Here is an 18,727-nt window from a genome sequence, read left to right on the forward strand (position 1 = left end):
TGTCCAGGGGAGTATAAGCACCATGATGGGAACACTTGTTTCTCAACTTTTGTGTAGCTCAGCCCTATACACAGAAACCTCAGTATTATGATGCTGAGGTTACAACAGTACGCAGAAGGGACAGTGAGGATTTAGAATGTTTACTGGTCTGGCCTTTATTCTAACATAAATAGGAATAAGAGTTCACAATTTGAACTTTTCTGAATGCTGTCACTTGAGTGAGTATACATAACACATCTTTTAAAAGTTATGTTGTTTATTTACTTATACATAAGTGTATTGTAAAGATCTTGCTTCATGTTACAGCACTTACTTGCTTATGTATTATATGTATGTATTTAGCTTAAACACAGATGAAAACTTAATTTTCAATATGCTTTCTCCTCTGGAATTCTGAGATTAATTTCTCTGTAAGTAAAAGGTACATTATCAAAGTGTCTTTCATCAGGGTTGAAGCAATTTCTTTGTTTCTGGGTTGATCAGGAGGGTGTTCTCCTTTAGGACATGATGGAACCCATTGTCTAGAAAAGATGGATGGGTGAGTTCATCATTCTTGCCATGCAATTCTGAGTCTTCAAAAAAAAGACTCTATAACCAGAGCAAAGAGGAAAAATTTGGAGTAGTGACTACGATAGTTTGTAGGTAATGCTATTATTTTAAAAAGAAAGGAAGAACATTTACATCCTGCTTTTCAACCTGTCTTCATTATCAAGAAATTTAGTCAGTTGAGCTGCTAGTTTGGTTTACTGATTTTGTGGGCTGTGTTAGTATTTATCCTCAGAAAAGCAAAGAGGCTTTGAAGTTATAACGATCTTGACCTTGGAAAATCAATTTGACCCAATGCTTAAATTAAAAATGGCTGGATGCCTTCATTTTCATTGGGAACATTCTTAGGAGGAAGATGTAGCTCTAAAATCCATGTGCATTCAGCAAAATGTTTCACTTGCTTTTTCTTCCTTCTTCGTAAAGTCTTCCTTCCTTTACAAATGAGAATGCCACGAGCACAACTCCCACATGGTTCCTTAATTAGTCAGAAAGATTTCCAATGCTGCTATACCATATACTTTTTGCTTCCCAGGAGCTGAATTTAACATACTCCGGTATGTTAAAGTGGTAGTATTGCCAAATGTTCACAGGCCAAGGAGATCCTAAGACTGGGGATATCTTTGAGATTTTCTCCTAGGAACACAGCCAGTGCAGTAGCCCTGGGGTTAGCTTCATGTGGCCACTTGAGCTGCTAACAAACCAGGCTCCTGGCAGAATGATGATGCTTTATTTTCAGCAGAGAAAAATGTTTTACACTAAGTACTGTTATAATGATAGGAGCAAGTAAAGGGAGAGAGTTTGAAGCTGTTAATTTAACTAAGGTGAAAAATAGAAATTTGCCAATTGTAAATCTCTTATACCACCAACTTTCAACCAACCTTTATATTTTAATATATTCTATGAGGAGATATGATATCCCTTTTCACTCAATGATACTTTCTATACCAATATTCCACTTATAGACTGAAATTTCCCTTACCTTTGCTGTAGGTATTCATGGTTCCAGGGCTGCACAATGTGACAAAAATTGGCCCTTAGCAATCCTTCATTTAATTCTTTGCAGTTTACATTTATCATTTGTAGCTCATCTAACAGCTTCTTGTAATGGCTCTAAAGTAGAGTTGCATTTTCTACCATTTTTCTTTTTTGATTGATCTACTGACTTAATTTTTTTAGAAATGTTTGAATTTTCATTTGAATTTGTACTCCCCAAAGTTCTCTTTCAAGTATTGTGCTATATTGGTTTTTTTGTCCCTTATATATCGTAAGACATAAATACATTATTAAGCACTTTCACAGGGCAGAAGCTTGGTCACCAGAGATGCATTAGTCTGGCAAGAACCCACAATGGATAATAATTACTGAATGTAACTTGTATTTGCTTAGTCAGATCATGGGGTCACATTTGAAGTAGGCCTTAAAGAATGCAGGATCTCCTTGGCCTGAGAACATTGGGCAACACAACCACTTTAAAGTACATTAAATTCAGCTCCTGGGAATCAACAGGCAGAGATAGTCACTATGAGAGAAATGCCCCAGAAAAGAGCCCTAATTTTGTGAAGATTGCTGGAAGACAGGAATAAAATCTACAAAGGCCCAGAGGTGGATATGTGTGGGAATATTGAATTGTCTAATTTGAGTGAAGCAAAAACTACCTTGCTGGGGAAACTGTGAAATAATATTGGGTTATAGTCCACATACAGTAGTTTTGAATGCGGAAATGATGAAATCGTACATTGGGGAAAGGATACCCACTGCAAAATTTTAGCAATGGGATGTAGTAATTGAAGCTGTCTTTTAGGAATGTAAATTAGCAGTGCATGAGATATGGTGCACTCTTAACCTAGACTATAAGGTTCCAAGATCAAGTAGATCACTATATAAATGCTTACTCTAGGTTAACACATTAAACAGGAACAGGAATTCCAGGCTTGTAAGTAAATAGGGACACTCTAGTTAATAAAACCATTGTAAATGACATTCTTTTTATAAGGAATTATAATCCAAATAGCCTCTAGAGATAAGGTGTTATGTGAGTCAGGTCCCAAATAGTCTATTTTTTTTAATCTGTTCAATGCATATCTATCAAATACTTACTGTGTGTCAGGTCTGGTAATAGAGGCTAGGCATACAATGTGAACAAATAAATATGGTACTCTCCCTCATCAAGCTTCTTATAGTACAGTAGATGGGAGAGGGAGGGGCATGACACCCAGTAACAAGATTCGAAGAAAGCAGTGAACTCTTACAAAAATTTTCAAGTGCTATGAAAGGAAATGTAAAGACGCAATAAGGGATTTTAAGAATTTGACATGATTCCTATGGGGTGCAGTGGGGGCGGGGAGAAGAAAAAAAGATTTATGAAGAAACCCAAAGAATGAGTAGAAGGGAGAGGGTGAAGTGAACAACATGAGGGAATGCACAGAGGTGTGAAAAGGTTTGCCATGATTCAAGAACACACAGGAAAGTGTGCTTAGAGCAGAGAAAAGTGAAATGGCTCTGGATGAGACTGAAGAGATTAACATGTGTCAGGTTGGGAGAACCTCACTGGCCTACTTGACCATGTTGTACTGTATCCTAACGGCTATGAGTCTTGTAAGAATTTGAAGCAGAAGAGAGGTATGATTAGATTTGAAATTTTTAAGAGTGTTCAAAGCCTCTTGTAGGCAGCATATAGATGGGTCTTTGTTTTTCAATCCATTCTGTCATGCTATGCCTTTTGATTGGAGCGTTTAGTCCATTTACATTCAAAGTAATTATTTATAGGTATTTATTGTCATTTCATTGCTTGTTTTGTGCTTGTTTCTGAAAACTTTATCTGATTCTTTTTTGTCTTTCTCTTTTTCATGGTTTTCTGGTTTTCTTTCAAATGTCACATCTTCTTTATCCATTTGTCTATCATTGGACACTTGGGCGCTTCCATATTTTGGCTATTGAAAATAATGCTGCAGTAAACATCGGGGTGCATATATCCACTTAAATTAGTGTTTTCATATTCTTTGGGTAATACCTAGTAGTGCAATTACTGGATCACATAATAATTCTATTTTTTAATTATTTGAGGAACCTCCATTCTGTTTTCCAAAGTTACGTATTGGTTGCATTCCCACCAACAGTGCCTAAGAACTCATGAATTTTGCACTTAACATATTGTCTGAACTTTAAATACAAATTAAGTACTTCCACTATACAAATGAGGCAAGTCTAAACCACTGTGATGCAAAATATTTTCAACTTTTTTCTGACTATACCAATATTTTACTTAAAGGGTACAAACATATTATTCAGATGATAATATAAGATAGATTATTATATTTCACATTTACTGCTTCAGCTTTGCCAAGTAAAATTATCTTAGAATAGTATATTCAATTTAAAAGATTTCTTGCTGTCCTCCTACTTCACCAAGTTATTATTAAAACTAATGAGCTAAAATTTTGGAAGTTATTTAAGCAATTGGGGAAAAGCCACTATTAAAATACATAGCATTAGCGTATTTAATGAAAAATAATCTTCAACTTCAGTATTGCAGTTTTATTAAGCAATATTCGGAGGGGATTCAAGATGTCTACTAAATGACACAAATAGATTATTTCCACTTTTTCCTCATTGAGAACAGATTGCTAGTAATCATGACTGCCTGAATTAAGTTCCACCCTTGAATTTAGTGGAAAAGCAACATATTAGAAACAGGTGCAGAGCTGCTGAAGGTAGGTGCATGGAGGGGAAAGAGAGAAATGAATTTACAGCAGAGCAAGAACGGGAAAATGATTAAAAACCACATTTCACAGCTAAAAAGCCAGTCCTGTGGCACAATGCAGTGTAGGACCATGCTCTGTCTGCACAAGTAGCTTTCGACTGGTTTAGATCAGGCTCTGGTTGGAGGACTCCCATCCTGCATCTGGGTCCACCAAATTTTGACCAGTTTATAAAATGTATTTTTACTACGCTGTTTGTTCCCTCTGTTTTGGTGGCATATGGCAGGCAGATTGTACAGCTGAGCCGGTTCTATAGACATGAGAATTTTGGCTTACACATACTTTAAAAGGTGAGGAGGCTCTGAATCACGTCATAGTAATGGCCAGAAAATAGTGAACGGTTCATGCTTCTTACAAGAGCAGTGAACATTCTCAAACAGCCGCATGGGAATCAAATAGATGATAATTGTGGAATTTTGTTTTCCAGTTTAGCCAAACTTACTTTTTCTTAAATTGCATTCACCATTTAATTTCTCCAGGTTTTTCATCCAAAATTTTTAGTAGTTAAAAACAAACACAAAAATTCTAAAAAACACTTAAATTTACCTTTAAAAAGGTGGTAAACATTACTCCAAATATCAGGAATTTTACAACTGATTTGAGGAACGATTCTTCTGAAATGCTTTTAAAGGGTAAAGGGGTAAAAGTGTTAATTGTCTGGAAGTTTTCTTTATTGGAACACCATTCCCTGGTTGGATGACTCATTCTTCCTGGCTTCTTGGCAATATTGTAGCCTCCTAGTCATGCAAGCTACAGGAAGTTGTGCGTTGGAGAAATCATAAAATTTTAAAAATTACATTTATAGATCAATTCTCCTTTTTTAAAAAATGATTCAGATGACTAGATTCTAACTTCAATAAATTAACAAAGTCTTCTTTATGCAATCACGGTAATAATAACTTTAATTAGCAATCTGAAACATCTAGCATAAAGAATGCCATATCACCACATTTTGTAGACTTATCATAAAATATCCCATTTTCCATCTGAGTTTTAGATATTAATAACTGGAGGCTGAATCTATGCAATTTTAAAGAATCATAACAAAGAAAATAATCAGTATTTTGAGAATGAGTATGTATGGGGGCTCACCTATATTAGAACATACCTATAAGAATGTATCTGCATTTTTTTTTTAACTTTTTTTTATTTGTTTTTGAGACAGAGAGAGACAGAGCATGAACGGGGGAGGGGCAGAGAGAGAGGGAGACACAGAATCGGAAACAGGCTCCAGGCTCTGAGCCATCAGCCCAGAGCCTGACGCGGGGCTCGAACTCACGGACCGCGAGATCGTGACCTGAGCCGAAGTCGGCCGCTTAACCGACTGAGCCACCCAGGCGCCCCGTATCTGCATTTTTTAAATGGCTCGATTATCATCCAGATAGCTAATGCTATGTAGACAACATTAGCATCAATATTTCCTGGGCTTAAAAGATATTAGGTTCCATTTTTTGATGTTATCGACACTGGAAAGAAGGAAGATTTTTCTGTTTAGATATCCTTATTATTATTGTATTCTCAATTAATTCACATTTTAGAGATAAGAAGCCTGTGATCCAGAGAGATTAAGTTATATTCCATATTCCCACATCTAGCTAGCAGAGTGGCAACAATACAAAGCAGCATTCTTATTTTCTAACCCAGTGTGCTTTGGAGAGATGCATAGGGAGCTAAGGAGGATAAAATTATCAGAGGTATTTTACAGGTCAGCCTTTGGATTTTCCTTCCAACCTCCAAAAACAGACCATAGCATCCAAAGACCCTGTTCTCAGATGAAATTACTATGCTAAGATTGTTGCATTTGTATAAACAAATTTTGGGGGGAAAAAAACCAGTGATGTTCAAGTCAGAGCATATTAATTGCCTTTTTCCTTGATCGAGACTGTGTACTTGGTAAGCAAGAGTATTAGTGGGCACTGTATACAGATATAAATAACTTTTCACTAAAACGTTATTTTGCCAGTGCTATTTAGATGCTTTTAGCTTTATAAACAGTGCATTTACACTTTAGAAAATCAATTTCCATGATTTTTATTGACAGTGAAATAGTAACCCACAGATTTCATATTGTCGTACAGTTTTTCTTTGATATAGTTAATGTAATATACACACCATTCAGATGTCGGAGGGCTGTTAATATCCCATTACATTCATCAATCAGGTTTTGTACACAAACCTTTTCATTTATTTGAAAGCAAATGTACATGCCACAGCAGCACGTTTATAGAACCCCTAGTAGTGCAAGGAGATCTAAAGGGAAACATGAGGGCAGAATGTGTTAAGCATTCATCATTAGCATCTGCTAACAAACTTGCAGAGCAATTACTTTTTTTATTTAATAGTTGGAGAACCTGCCGTATAGATGGCTTGGAAGATTTATCTCACGAGCAAGACACAGAGCATTTCATTCTTTCAGAATTAGGTACATCTGTCAGTGCCATGGGTTTGCTAGTAACTTTGTACATGTTTCTCAGCGGCTGTAGAAGTTCAGTTCTTTTCCTGGAGTAGATATATGTGAAAATACTACTTGAGTTAGCGTTTTATTCCTTTGTATTTTAATATTAAATCATTGCTGGAAAATATTAAGTATTTTTGACATTAGCCGGAAATAACTCATTATTTTTAAATGAGTGAAAGTTAACTAAAAAAAGTTAACTTATTAAAAAAGTTTTATTTCCTTATGAAATTTGAAAACTAGTTGTGGAAATTGAAATTATGTACTCATGTTTTAATACATTATTTATTTTTAAGAAAGTTAGTACAAAAGTGTTGCAGTAATTTAAAAGAAGAAGTGGTGGCATTAAACATATAAAAGGTAGGAGCGCCGGGGTGACTCAGTCAGTTACGCATCTGACTCAAGTGATGATCTCATGGTTTGTGAGTTCGAGCCCCATGTCAGGCTCTATGCTCACAGCTTGGAGCCTGGAGCCTGCTTCAGATTCTCTCTCTCTCTCAAAAAATCAACATTAATTTTTTTTAAATATACAAAAGGTATAATAGCATAGTAATCTGTAACAAATAAGCAGGGTATTCGAGTGATAATGTTCGTTCTGATATTTACACAATGATGGGGGGAGCACTATAGGGTCTACTATTTTCTGTAGAAACTTGCCTAACATTCTTATATCAATGCAAGTTCTGAGCATTCCTCTGAGATTTTTCAGAAAACTATGAAGCTATCATCAAAAATACCTGGTTTCGTGTGGAATATACCTTATTAATAGGCTTATGTTCTTCATTTCTGCACCTGCTAACTTTATTATTAATATTCTTATATAAATTAATGTTAAGAAATCGTGTAAGGAACCTAGCTTTGTTCCCTTGAAAAGAGCTTTGCAATATCATAACAAGTCTCCTCTAATGGAAAACACAGTATGATTCAGAGTAGCTGAAGATAGCTGCTAATAATTACTATGCTCACAGCACACTTATCTTGACTGTGCCATTTTCTCTAGAAAAGGAAATAACATTTAATATTTTCTAGTTTTACAAAGAGTAAGGGAATTAACCTCACGTTGAACAAGCAACAGGATGTCTTAATTGCTTATTGCAAAGGTTTCCTGTGTTATTAAAGTAACAAAAAGATTTTCTTAAGATCCTCTGACACTAAAATATAATATTACTGTATCTATGGTATATAAAAGGAGATTCAGATCTAGCAAGGGCACACAGTGTACAAGAAATTCATAGGTGTCTTATCAGGCATCGGGGTCATGATATTTTAGGCTCTTTAGTTTTTCTTACTTCTGTGGTAAAATATATATAACACAAAATTTATAATTATAACTATATTTTTCTGTACTCATGTTATAAACATGTTTAATAACCCAGAACTCAGCAATTTAGAATACTACTGTCCCCACAGTGTCATCCCCAATATAACTTCAGTTCTTCCAGAGTGCCTTCATAGTATGCACTAGGTATCCATAATATATATAGAAAATAATGAGCTGGCACACTTCAACTTACTCTTTTGAGTTCTTGCTTTTTCTCTTAATGATATATCTTAAATACATTTTCATATTTGTCATTATTTAAAATTTGACTAGGGGTGCCTGGGTGGCTCAGCAGATGAGTGTCCAACTCTGGATCTCGGCCTAGGTCATGATCTCATGGTTCATGAGATTGAGCTCCACATGGGGCTCTGTGCTGACAGCACGGAAGCCTACTTGGGATTCTCTTTCTCCCTCTCTTTCTGCCCCTCCCCTGCTCACGTGCTGTCTCTCTCTCTCTGTCTCTCTCTGTCTCTCTCTCTCTCTCAAAATAAATAAACTTAAAAATTTTTTGATTTTTTTTATTGTCATAAGAACACTTAACATGAGATCTACCCTCAACAAATTTTTAGTTATAACAATATATTATTGTTGACTATGGATGCAATGTTGTACCACAGACCTCCAGAGCATATCATCTTGCTTAACTGAAACTTTTTCTATTGATGAGTAACTCCCCTTTTCCTCCTCCCTCCAGCCCCTGCAACCACCATTCTCTTCTTTGGTCCTATGAATTTGACTATTTTAGAGACCTCATGTAACTGCAATCACACAGCATCTGTCGCTCTGTGAATGGTCATTTAACTTAGTATAGTGTCCTACAGGTTCATCCATGTCCTTGCATATTGCAGAATTACCTTCTTTTTAAGACCAAATAGCATTCCATTGTATGCATATACCACCTTTTTTTTTTTAATCCTGTTGATGGACATATACACTGTTATCACATCTTGGCTACTGTGAATACTGGTGCTACAATTTCATTGAGATCTTGATTTTAATTCTTTTGGCTAAATACCCAGAAGTAGGATTGCTGGATCATATGGTATTTATATTTTTAATTTTTTGAGAAATTTCCCTACTGTTTATCATTAGCAGTTGCACCATTTTGCATTTCCACTAACAAGGTGCCAGTGTTCTAATTTATCCACTTCCTCACTTGTGCTTTGTTTTGGTGTTTGGTTTTTGAGAGTAGTCGTACTGACAAATGTGAGGTGATATTTCCTCGCTGTTTCGGTTTTCATTTCCCTGATCATTAATGACATGGAACACTTTCTCTTTTACCTGTTGGCTGTTTGTATTTCTTCTTTGGAGAAATACGTATTCAAGTCCTTAGCCTTTTTGTAAAATGTGTTATTAGTTTTTGCATGTGTGTGGTTTTGGTATTTTGTTTTTACTAATGAGTTGTAAGAGTTCCTTGTGAACCTATCTCACTCTATTTATTTATTTTTATTGTAGTATGCAACTATCACCATTATCCATTTCCAAAACTTTTCATCATCCCAAACAGAATCTCACTACCCCCTAAAAAATCACTTCCATTCTTTCCATTTGTTTTTAGTATTAAGTTTGAGATGCAGTTTTAAGTGTGCCATCAAGCAATAGTTGAAAAAATTAACAGAGGGGCCCTGGGTGGCTCAGTCGGCTGAGCGTCCGGCTTTGGCTCAGGTCATGATCTCACGGTTTGTGAGTTCGAGCCCCACGTCAGGCTCTGTGCTGACAGCTCAGAGCCTGGAGCCTGTTTCGGATTCTGTGTCTCTCTCTCTGCTCCTCCCCTGCTCATGCTCTGTCTCTGTCTCTCAAAATAAATAAATAAACATTAAAAAATTTTGAAAAAAAAGAAAAAATTAACAGATACTTCAATAAAGAAATACAGCCTAAGGTTGTGTTCTATACTGCCTCGAGTCCCCGTCTCTAGTCTCTAAGCCCTTTTTTATGCTCTCCATGGGAATATTTATTAGTCTAAGCTTTCCTCATAGATACATATAGATTTATAATCATCATGATTTTTTACTTATACTCTTTCTTTAACAAGGCAAAGAAAAATATAGGAACTTTCATAAGACATCCATGGCAATCAAGATATACCTCATTGCTTTCAATTAATAATAAAATAAAAGTTCATTTATTTTTGTTATGGTATCATTTCTGATCTTACCCAAGTTATTCCCTTTTATTTCCAAGCCACAATGTGAGGCTATTTGATTAACTCATCATTGACTGTTGTCTCATAGGTTGTTTGATGTTAATTGTAAGTGTAAAACAAAATCTTATTATATCTATTTTAAACAGTTATTTGTTATCACTTATGGTAAAGAATGAGTTCATTTGAGATACAGGGGCCATAGTTAAGGTTAACTTCAGTTCAGATAATCAAAATTATCCATAAAATATTAGTGTTTCAAACTTAACCTTCTTTTCTCTCAGCCATTTCATCATGCTTTCACAATATGTTTGATTACAGTGAAAGTTTCTTTAAGGCCAGAAAGGGTGATTCTATATTCTTTTAAATTCATGGATCACCAAATAAATGTGGCTTTTGGCACACAGTTAGCACCTAGCATATTTCTTAAGTGAAATGAATAAAAATTAAATGATATCTACATAATTTGTCTTTGGCCACCAAGATTATGAATTTAGAGTCTCTTTTATATCTTAACTTTTTTCAAAATTCATTTATCCCTTTCCAAACAAGACTCTTAAAAGCTGAAACCAAAAAAAAAAAAAAAAGCTAAAACCAGTTATTGCCTATTATTATTCCTGTTGAAATTTTTTTTATTATTTTATATGCATAATTATTTTTTACCTACATTTTAACAAAAATTACATGAAGAAAAGAGATAGACATTTTACTGTTATGCTGAAGATTTTATTCTTGTAAAAGTAACTTTAAAGTATTGACCTAGAATATGTTAGGTAGTATTTTCTAAATTGGTTCAATAAATTTATCTTGTATTTGGATACAAATTCAGATAATAAAATAAAATATTTTAAGGTGGTTTCAAACATAAAATCTAAAACAATTATATTTGGTTTTCAGAAAAAAGTATACTTCTAAGTAACTATTTAAGTGAATATTTTCATAAGTAATGTTGCAGATTAAGATGAACACATCATAGAAAAGTGCACAAGAGAAAAAACAAATCCAGTGACCTATCATTGTAAAATTAATCACTGGATGGACGGATGAATGGAAAGATGGATGGATGGATGGATGGATGGATAAATGAACACCAATTACTTAGCCCATTCAAAAAGAGGGATTCCTAAGCCCCCAGTGAGGGCTGCAGAACACGTTCTGATGTTGCCTGGCTCTAGCCTTGTCTTCAAGCTCGAGAGGAAACACATGCTGTTGCTCCAAAAGGGAACAATTCTCCATTTCTAGGAACATTTCTAAATGTCTCTTTATGTCAGGTTGTTGAGGAAATTGGTTTTTTAGCTTGTTAACTGTTATAGTTAACAGGGTTGTCTTAGTCTGTTTGGGCTGCTATGACAAAATGCCATAACCAGGTGCCTTATAAACAACAGAAATTTATTTCTGACAGGTTCTGGAAGCTGGGAAGTTCAAGATCAAGGCACAGGCTGATTTAGAATCTTGTTAGAGTCAGCTTTCTGGTGCCTTCTTAACTTAGTAGTCAATGTCATATGGAGAAAGGGGCAAGGGAGCTTTTTTTATAATGGCATTAATTGTATTCATTCATCCCCCAAAGGACTCACCTCCTAATACCATCACCTTGGGGATTAGGTTTCAACATATGGCAGTTGGGGGGGCGGGGGGGACACAAACTTTCATACTATAGCAAGAGTTATAAAAATTGGCCCAAGAATTAACTTTTTCAGAGTCCCAAAGAATACTAAAACATACTGAATGATATGGTGGCCATGGGAATAATAAAAAGGCACCACATTAAGAATTCAGAGACCTGGTTTTATTCCTGACATTTACTAACTAGATGTGAAACTTGTGTAAATGATTCTGCCATTCTGTGTCTCTTTTCCTCATCTGTGAAATGAGAGGATTGAAAACAATTACCCCTGTGGTGCCCTCCAGCTCTGAATGTCTGCTTCTACACTAAATATATGTTAATCTCCCTTGGTCAATCCTAAAGTCACTTTAAATGTCTTTGGGGTCATCCTTATAAAAATAATTTATAATGTTAATGCTGATTGGGAATATAGGGTAAGGAAATCTTCTTTCTTAAAATTAGTTGACTTTTATTCTATATAAATGACTTCCAGGGTTTATGCTAACAATTATTTTTCATATTAAATAACATTTCTCTATACAGCCCACTTGGAGAATTTTATTCCACTAGGTTTGGGTTTATAGCTACAACCTAGTTTGTTAGGGCATTACACATTTATAGCATTTATAGTAACACCCAATCACACAGCTACCTGACTTGCAACAATCTCAAGTAGGTCAGTGACAAAGCCAGAAATAATTAAGCTAAAGCACCCCTGAGTCTTAGAGAAATAAGTGTCAATGTGTAGTTATAAGGAGTGTTTGCATTTCTTGCCTTCTCAAATACTTAACATCTTTTTAAGTTTTTACTAAAGCCATTACTAAAAGCCATTAATTCTGTTTTTACTAAAAGCCATTAATTCTGTTTTTACTAAAAGCCATTAATTCTGTTCTAGGTTAGTTTGAGCAGGCAGTCTAACAACTAAGGCTATAAAGATTAGGTTGCAGGCAGTTGTGTGCCTAACAGACCTCTAAGTATTTGGAAAGTTACAGCTAAAAAAAAATAGATCTGGGGCGCCCGGGTGGCTCAGTCGGTTAAACATCCGACTTCAGCTCAGGTCACGATCTCGCGGTCCGTGAGTTCGAGCCCCGCGTCGGGCTCTGGGCTGACGGCTCAGAGCCTGGAGCCTGCTTCGGATTCTGTGTCTCCCTCTCTCTCTGCCCCTCCCCCGTTCATGCTCTGTCTCTCTCTGTCTCAAAAGTAAATAAACGTTAAAAAAAAAAAAAATAGATCAGACCACAAAGAAAGAAGCTAGAGAACACCAACAACAGTAGGCAAAGGCAATTTAGTGGAAAGTCAACAGTACTATGTAATGTAGGAGCCTCTATAATGAGAAGTGCAGTTAAGCAGAAGCCGTAGGAAAAAGCAATCCAGAAATATGGAAAAATCCAGATAGCAATTTGAGCACTATGTGTAGTATAGAAAATGTTATTCCTAATGATTACCATGAACCATCAAGAACAAGTTAAATTATATTCAGTATGCTCTATTTACTCTAGCCATCAAGTAAAGGGTCTGAGAATGACTTAGAATAACAGAATTCTAAAACTGTTTGAGTTATGGAGTGCAGAGATCTCCAAATTTGAGACCTCTGGAGAAACAAAGAAATATCTTCATGTTTCATTTTCTTTAAACCTTTAATGTTTACATAAATATGTTAATTTGTACCTTTGTGTTTGAACTTCCTTGGCCATCTTTCACCGGTGTCTTTGTGCCAGTGTAGGAAATTGTTACTAATTAGACATAATTTAGGAAACTAATATTCATTTAGCACTACTCTATGCCATATTACAGTTAGTCCTTAAATTTCATTTCTGTAATTTCTGTTATACTATTTTATTAGATAGAGAAACAAGAGATCAGGAGAGTCAAGTTTCTAGTTCAAGGCTGTGTAACCCAAAAGCAACAGAGCTAAAAGTGGAATTCAGATCTGTCTGTCTCCAAAGGGAAAATTCTTTCCAACTATGCTGTCTTCCCTCCTGAAAAAAATCTTAACGGAAGACATTAATATTGGCATTATCCTCAGTGTATGGACACTCAGACTTTCTTACATTCTATAAGACAAGTTAAGAAGTCATTTTTTAAATAATAAAAACATTTTTTATTATTAATAATTATCAATGCACAACATTTCAGATATCATGGGCTGAAGAATAGAAGTTATGTTCAAAACAAATGAGAAAGTATATAATTGCCTCAAAATCTTAGAGTCTTTAAGTGATCTTTTATGTCTCTCAATGTATTATTAGCTTCCACCATTTTCCTTGATCTATAGTTATCCATTTTGCTTGAGCACTTTCCTTGACAGGGGGGTTACAACTTCACAAGGCATACATTTATTTTGAAAGGTTTTAATTTTGTGAACTTCAAGCATCTCTCTATAACTCCTAGCTACTGTCTTGAATTCCGTCTGGGATAGCAGAGCATGCTAAGTAAAATACTCTCTTTTGATTATTTTCTTTTCCAGGATAGCATTCTTGATCTTTCCAGTAAGTCTTCATGTAACATTTTTTTTCATATTACAAACTCCTGGTTGTTTTCTTCTTATTTTATACCAGTAGTTCTCAACCTGGGCTGAACATCTGAATCACTTGGGAAAATCATCATCTTTAAAAAATAATGTCAGGAAATTGCAACAGGTTTTCCCAGGCTTCATTAATGATATGCGACACATAATCCACAGAAAATAGAAGCATATGTTCTGTATATGAAGAACATGGTTCATAGTCCTAGCTCCACAGTGAAATTACTTCTCTCTCCCGTGGCTCTCAATATCTTCACGTGTGCTCTTCCTGACTCATGTGGTAGTTGGGAAACAGAAATGCTCTTGGTAAACTATAAATCATGATAGAAATGTTATCATTACTATTTAGTCTCCCACTAAACTTTAAAGCATGTAGTTTGCTTTCTTATAATTTTATTGTCCAGAAGTCTGCTTATTCAATACATGCCCTAACGTCTGCAGCCTTTTCTTACTTTTTCAGCCTTGAGATATTTTTCTCTTCTTCATTATTTCATTAAGTGAATATAAGACAACCACAGAACTCCTCAACTAATATGAACATTTGTAGAGTGTCAATAAAAAGAATAAAAAGGAGAATCCAAATTATTAAGTGTCCCATTTGGCTCAGTTACCACTCTATTGCCCTTATTTCTTTTATACTGTAAGCAAACAAAGCAATATTTACCCTTAGTATTTTTATGTATTTTGTATTTAGCTAAGAACACTGTTCTTCAATCAAAAACATACCTTTCTAGTCTAGTCTCAATGGCCTAATAAAGGTAGAGAAAATACTCTTGAAAAAACAGGCCTATGAATAGTAAATATCAGTTTGCTTTAGAAAGAAACACTTTTTAATGATAAAACTTCAAATATGAAGAAAAATCTATGTAGCTTCTACTATTTAAACATTTGATTTGTATTTTTATTTACAATTTCTTAATTTTCTCATTATTTTTCAAAAACTTGATGGTAAAGTGTGGAAGAAGTGTGAAACAATTTATATGTCAACAGTGTTTCTAATCTGAACTATGGTATTACGTGGGAGATGTGCTCAATGTTTTATGAAGCACCAAAAATATTTGCATTAGTATAGAAAAAAATAAAGTGCTAGAGTATTATTTTTAAGGTAGGAAAATTGGGAACCTGAAAGTTTTTCAGTTAACACCTTTATTTTATAGCAATTTGCTGATCCCAAGTTCATTTTCATTTTCAGGGGTTTTATTCCTGTGTGGTTTCTTTCTTTGATTATATTAGGGAAATGTATTTGTTACTAATCAAATGTGTGAATATTTTGTTGTTCCATATAAAGTTATGTCTATCTGAAGAACAAAAACATCCTTCTGTTTTTCACACTGTAGTATTTTAATATACTCCATTAGCAGTGAAATAAAGCCACACTACTGTATTTCTAAAAGAAATATAAATCTCATACCTTTTTCACTTTCCCAAGTAAAAATTAGCTGTGAGTCTGTTTGAATTTCACCCAGTGAAAGTAAAATTTGTGTCAGACATTGGGTTCTCTAGCATGGTATATTTTGTTGTTGTTAGAAACTTTAAAACTTGATTAAACAAAATTTAGAGCTAAAATTATCCATTTCTAAAGTCTCTCCTACATCAGCTTTAACTTAGCTTGAATGTAATTAAATTTTGTTATGCTCATTCTCCAGAATGATCAATTAAGCAAATTGTGATTTTCATACTTCTTTACCAGAACAATTAAAATGCAGAGAAATTTAAAAATATACCTTGGGATGTTTTGGGGGGTATAAACTGAAGTCACATGTCTCAACATGAAAATTTATCTTAAAAATTCAAATTTTACAGTATATTCTACATCTTAATATTATAAAGCTTTAAATTTCTTACCACTGAGGAAAATGAGCAACGCAGGAAGATCTATTTAATTCTGTCTCCTCTGATACTCTTGTGTTCTCTCCTGTATTTCCAGATTTAAGGTACCAACAAGACTGTACTTAGCCAGCAAAAGGATAGTAATAGGGGAAGTAACAGAAGGCTAGGTCACATATGGTTTTGTAGGTCATTGAAAGATTTCTACTTTCACTCTGTGACTTGAATACTTGAAAAGTTTTAAACAAAACATGACATGATCAGACTTACATTTTAAAAGGATAGTGCTGGTTACTGGGTTGAGATTTAATTATGAGCAATCAAAAGGTAAGGCAGAGAGACCAGTTAGAAAGCTATTGGAGTTAACTATATAGGATATGTTCATGATCTGGACTAAGTTTGTAGGACTAGACATGAACAGGTGAATATGTTGTAAAAGTAGGTCCTAGAATATTATTCAGCAATAAAAACTTAAAGAAAATATCTACTGATATATTCAACAACATGAATGTGTCTCAGAAACATCATGCTAAGTGAAAAAATGTCAGATTCAAAAGATTATATATTGCATTGTCCTATTTACGTAGAATTCTAGAAAAGGAAGAGCAAGTGACAGGTCATTAGTTTCCTGGGACCAGAGTTGACAATGTAGGATAACCACAAAGGAGAGTGAGGGAACATTTTGGGGAGATGGAAATGTTCTAAAATGGGCATGCCACTGATTGTTCATGGAAATGTACACTCAAAGTGTGAATTTTATTTCATATAAATTATACTTCAGTAAAGGTGTGAAGATAAAATAAGTGCATCTGATAAAATTTGCTGACAGCAGTGGTGTGTGAAAGAAAGAAATATGACAAAATCAACTGCATTGTTCTTGGTGTCAGCTACTGTTAGAAAGTCATCATTATCTGAGATGCAGAGATGAGATCTAATATGGCAAAATGAAGTTTTGGGATAAGATTTCAGCCTTGGATGTATTAAATGTGGGATCATTATTACACATCCAAGTGAAGATGCCACTTCAGCAACTGGACATATGAATCTGTCTTTGAAAGAAGTCAAGTCTGCAGATAGACATTTAGGACTTCTCAGTGTATAAATATATATATATATATATATATATATATATATATATATATATATATATCACTTAAAGCAGGAAACTTAAAGAAGACAGCATTCCCTACCAATGAGTATTGATGCAGAAGAAAAGAGGGCCACTAGAATAATTTCCAAATTCCTCTATCATTTATCATTTCTACATAACTGTCTATAACCCTTGCCAACTGCCTAACTTAACCAACCAAACACCTGGCTAAAAAGATGCTCATTATTAATAATTATTGATTGAATATGCCTCCTTAAGGTCATTTAGCACTGAGAAGAAATGAAAAAAATCAAGCTAGTGTCATCCTCTTGAATTCTCAGTTGGTTCTGAGAAATTATAACATGAAACCATAAAGACTTAACAAGTGAAACAGAATCCACTCTTCTCCATTCAGAATAAATTCACCAAAAAAATCTTATCATTATTAGAAATGGTGTGAACTGTTGACCCCTTTATGACTGAGTGAAACAAGGCTTCTGCTTTGCTTTCTCTTCTAATCTGGCCTTGACTAGGATGGTGGTAGTCGTAGTCGTCGTAGTAGTAGTATTTTAACTGGAGAAATGAGTATAAATGGCTGGAGGCAGTGGAGAAAGTTGAAGTATAAGACATTATCCTATAGCAGATAGGGTCATGTTCCTAAGGAGGGATGAAGAGAGGATATTCAAACACAGTTAAAAGAAGAGATTGGACTGGGAGAAGAAACACTTCCATTGTTACAAGAGCAAGAAGAAGAGAAGGAAAACATACTGGTACCTTTCCAAGTGAGTTAATAGACATTTTTATATGAAAACTTCCATTTATTCTTAGGATTTTAGGTAAGATCATCTGTGAGTGAAAAAAATGTTGGAGGAGGGAAATAAATGTTTAAACAGAATAGACTATTTTAAGTGGTCCTATGGAAAAATGAAAAAGTGATGAGGTTACCATGTATGTCAATCTGTAGTCTTGTTAAATTAAGGATAAAAATCATTTTCCTACACACACACACACACACACTGCGAGAAAAATTGCAGTAATAAAGGTCAAAACCATTTAGATCAGGAAAAGTCTTTTAAAAAATATTTAAGCACATACTTACCTGGCAGGGGAGACACCATGATCGGGAAGGTGGTTTTCCCAGGGCGAGGCTTGCCCATTGCACTGCGGGCGTGCTGACCCCTGCGATTTCCCCAAATGTGGGAAACTCGACTGCATAATTTGTGGTAGTGGGGGACTGCGTTCGCGCTCTCCCCTGGTAAAAAAAAAATTAAAAAAAAAAAATATTTAAGCACATATTTTTACTCTATTATAATAATTATGTCTGTTTAAATTTCTAGTAATCATCTAGCCTCTTAACTTTTATTCTGTAATTGCTAAAAAAATAGATTTCTAAGAATGTTTTATATGGACAATTTATTTTGTAATTAAGCATTTTATTCTAATTGCTAAATACAATGATCTTT

At 34.7% G+C, this 18,727-nt stretch overlaps 1 protein-coding gene and 1 non-coding gene across 2 annotated transcripts in view; both read left to right on the forward strand.

The window, feature by feature from the left end:
* The window catches only part of HCN1 (hyperpolarization activated cyclic nucleotide gated potassium channel 1), a 390,591-nt gene that overhangs the window by 289,224 nt on the left and 82,640 nt on the right, over positions 1-18,727 (forward strand). The gene's annotated exons all lie outside the window — the stretch shown is intronic.
* On the forward strand, positions 18,356-18,519 carry LOC122203046. Its single transcript, XR_006195055.1, has one exon. It is a non-coding gene; the product is annotated as a U1 spliceosomal RNA (small nuclear RNA).

Source organism: Panthera leo, chromosome A1 (assembly GCF_018350215.1).
Source record: "Panthera leo isolate Ple1 chromosome A1, P.leo_Ple1_pat1.1, whole genome shotgun sequence".
Classification (NCBI taxonomy): domain Eukaryota; kingdom Metazoa; phylum Chordata; class Mammalia; order Carnivora; family Felidae; genus Panthera; species Panthera leo.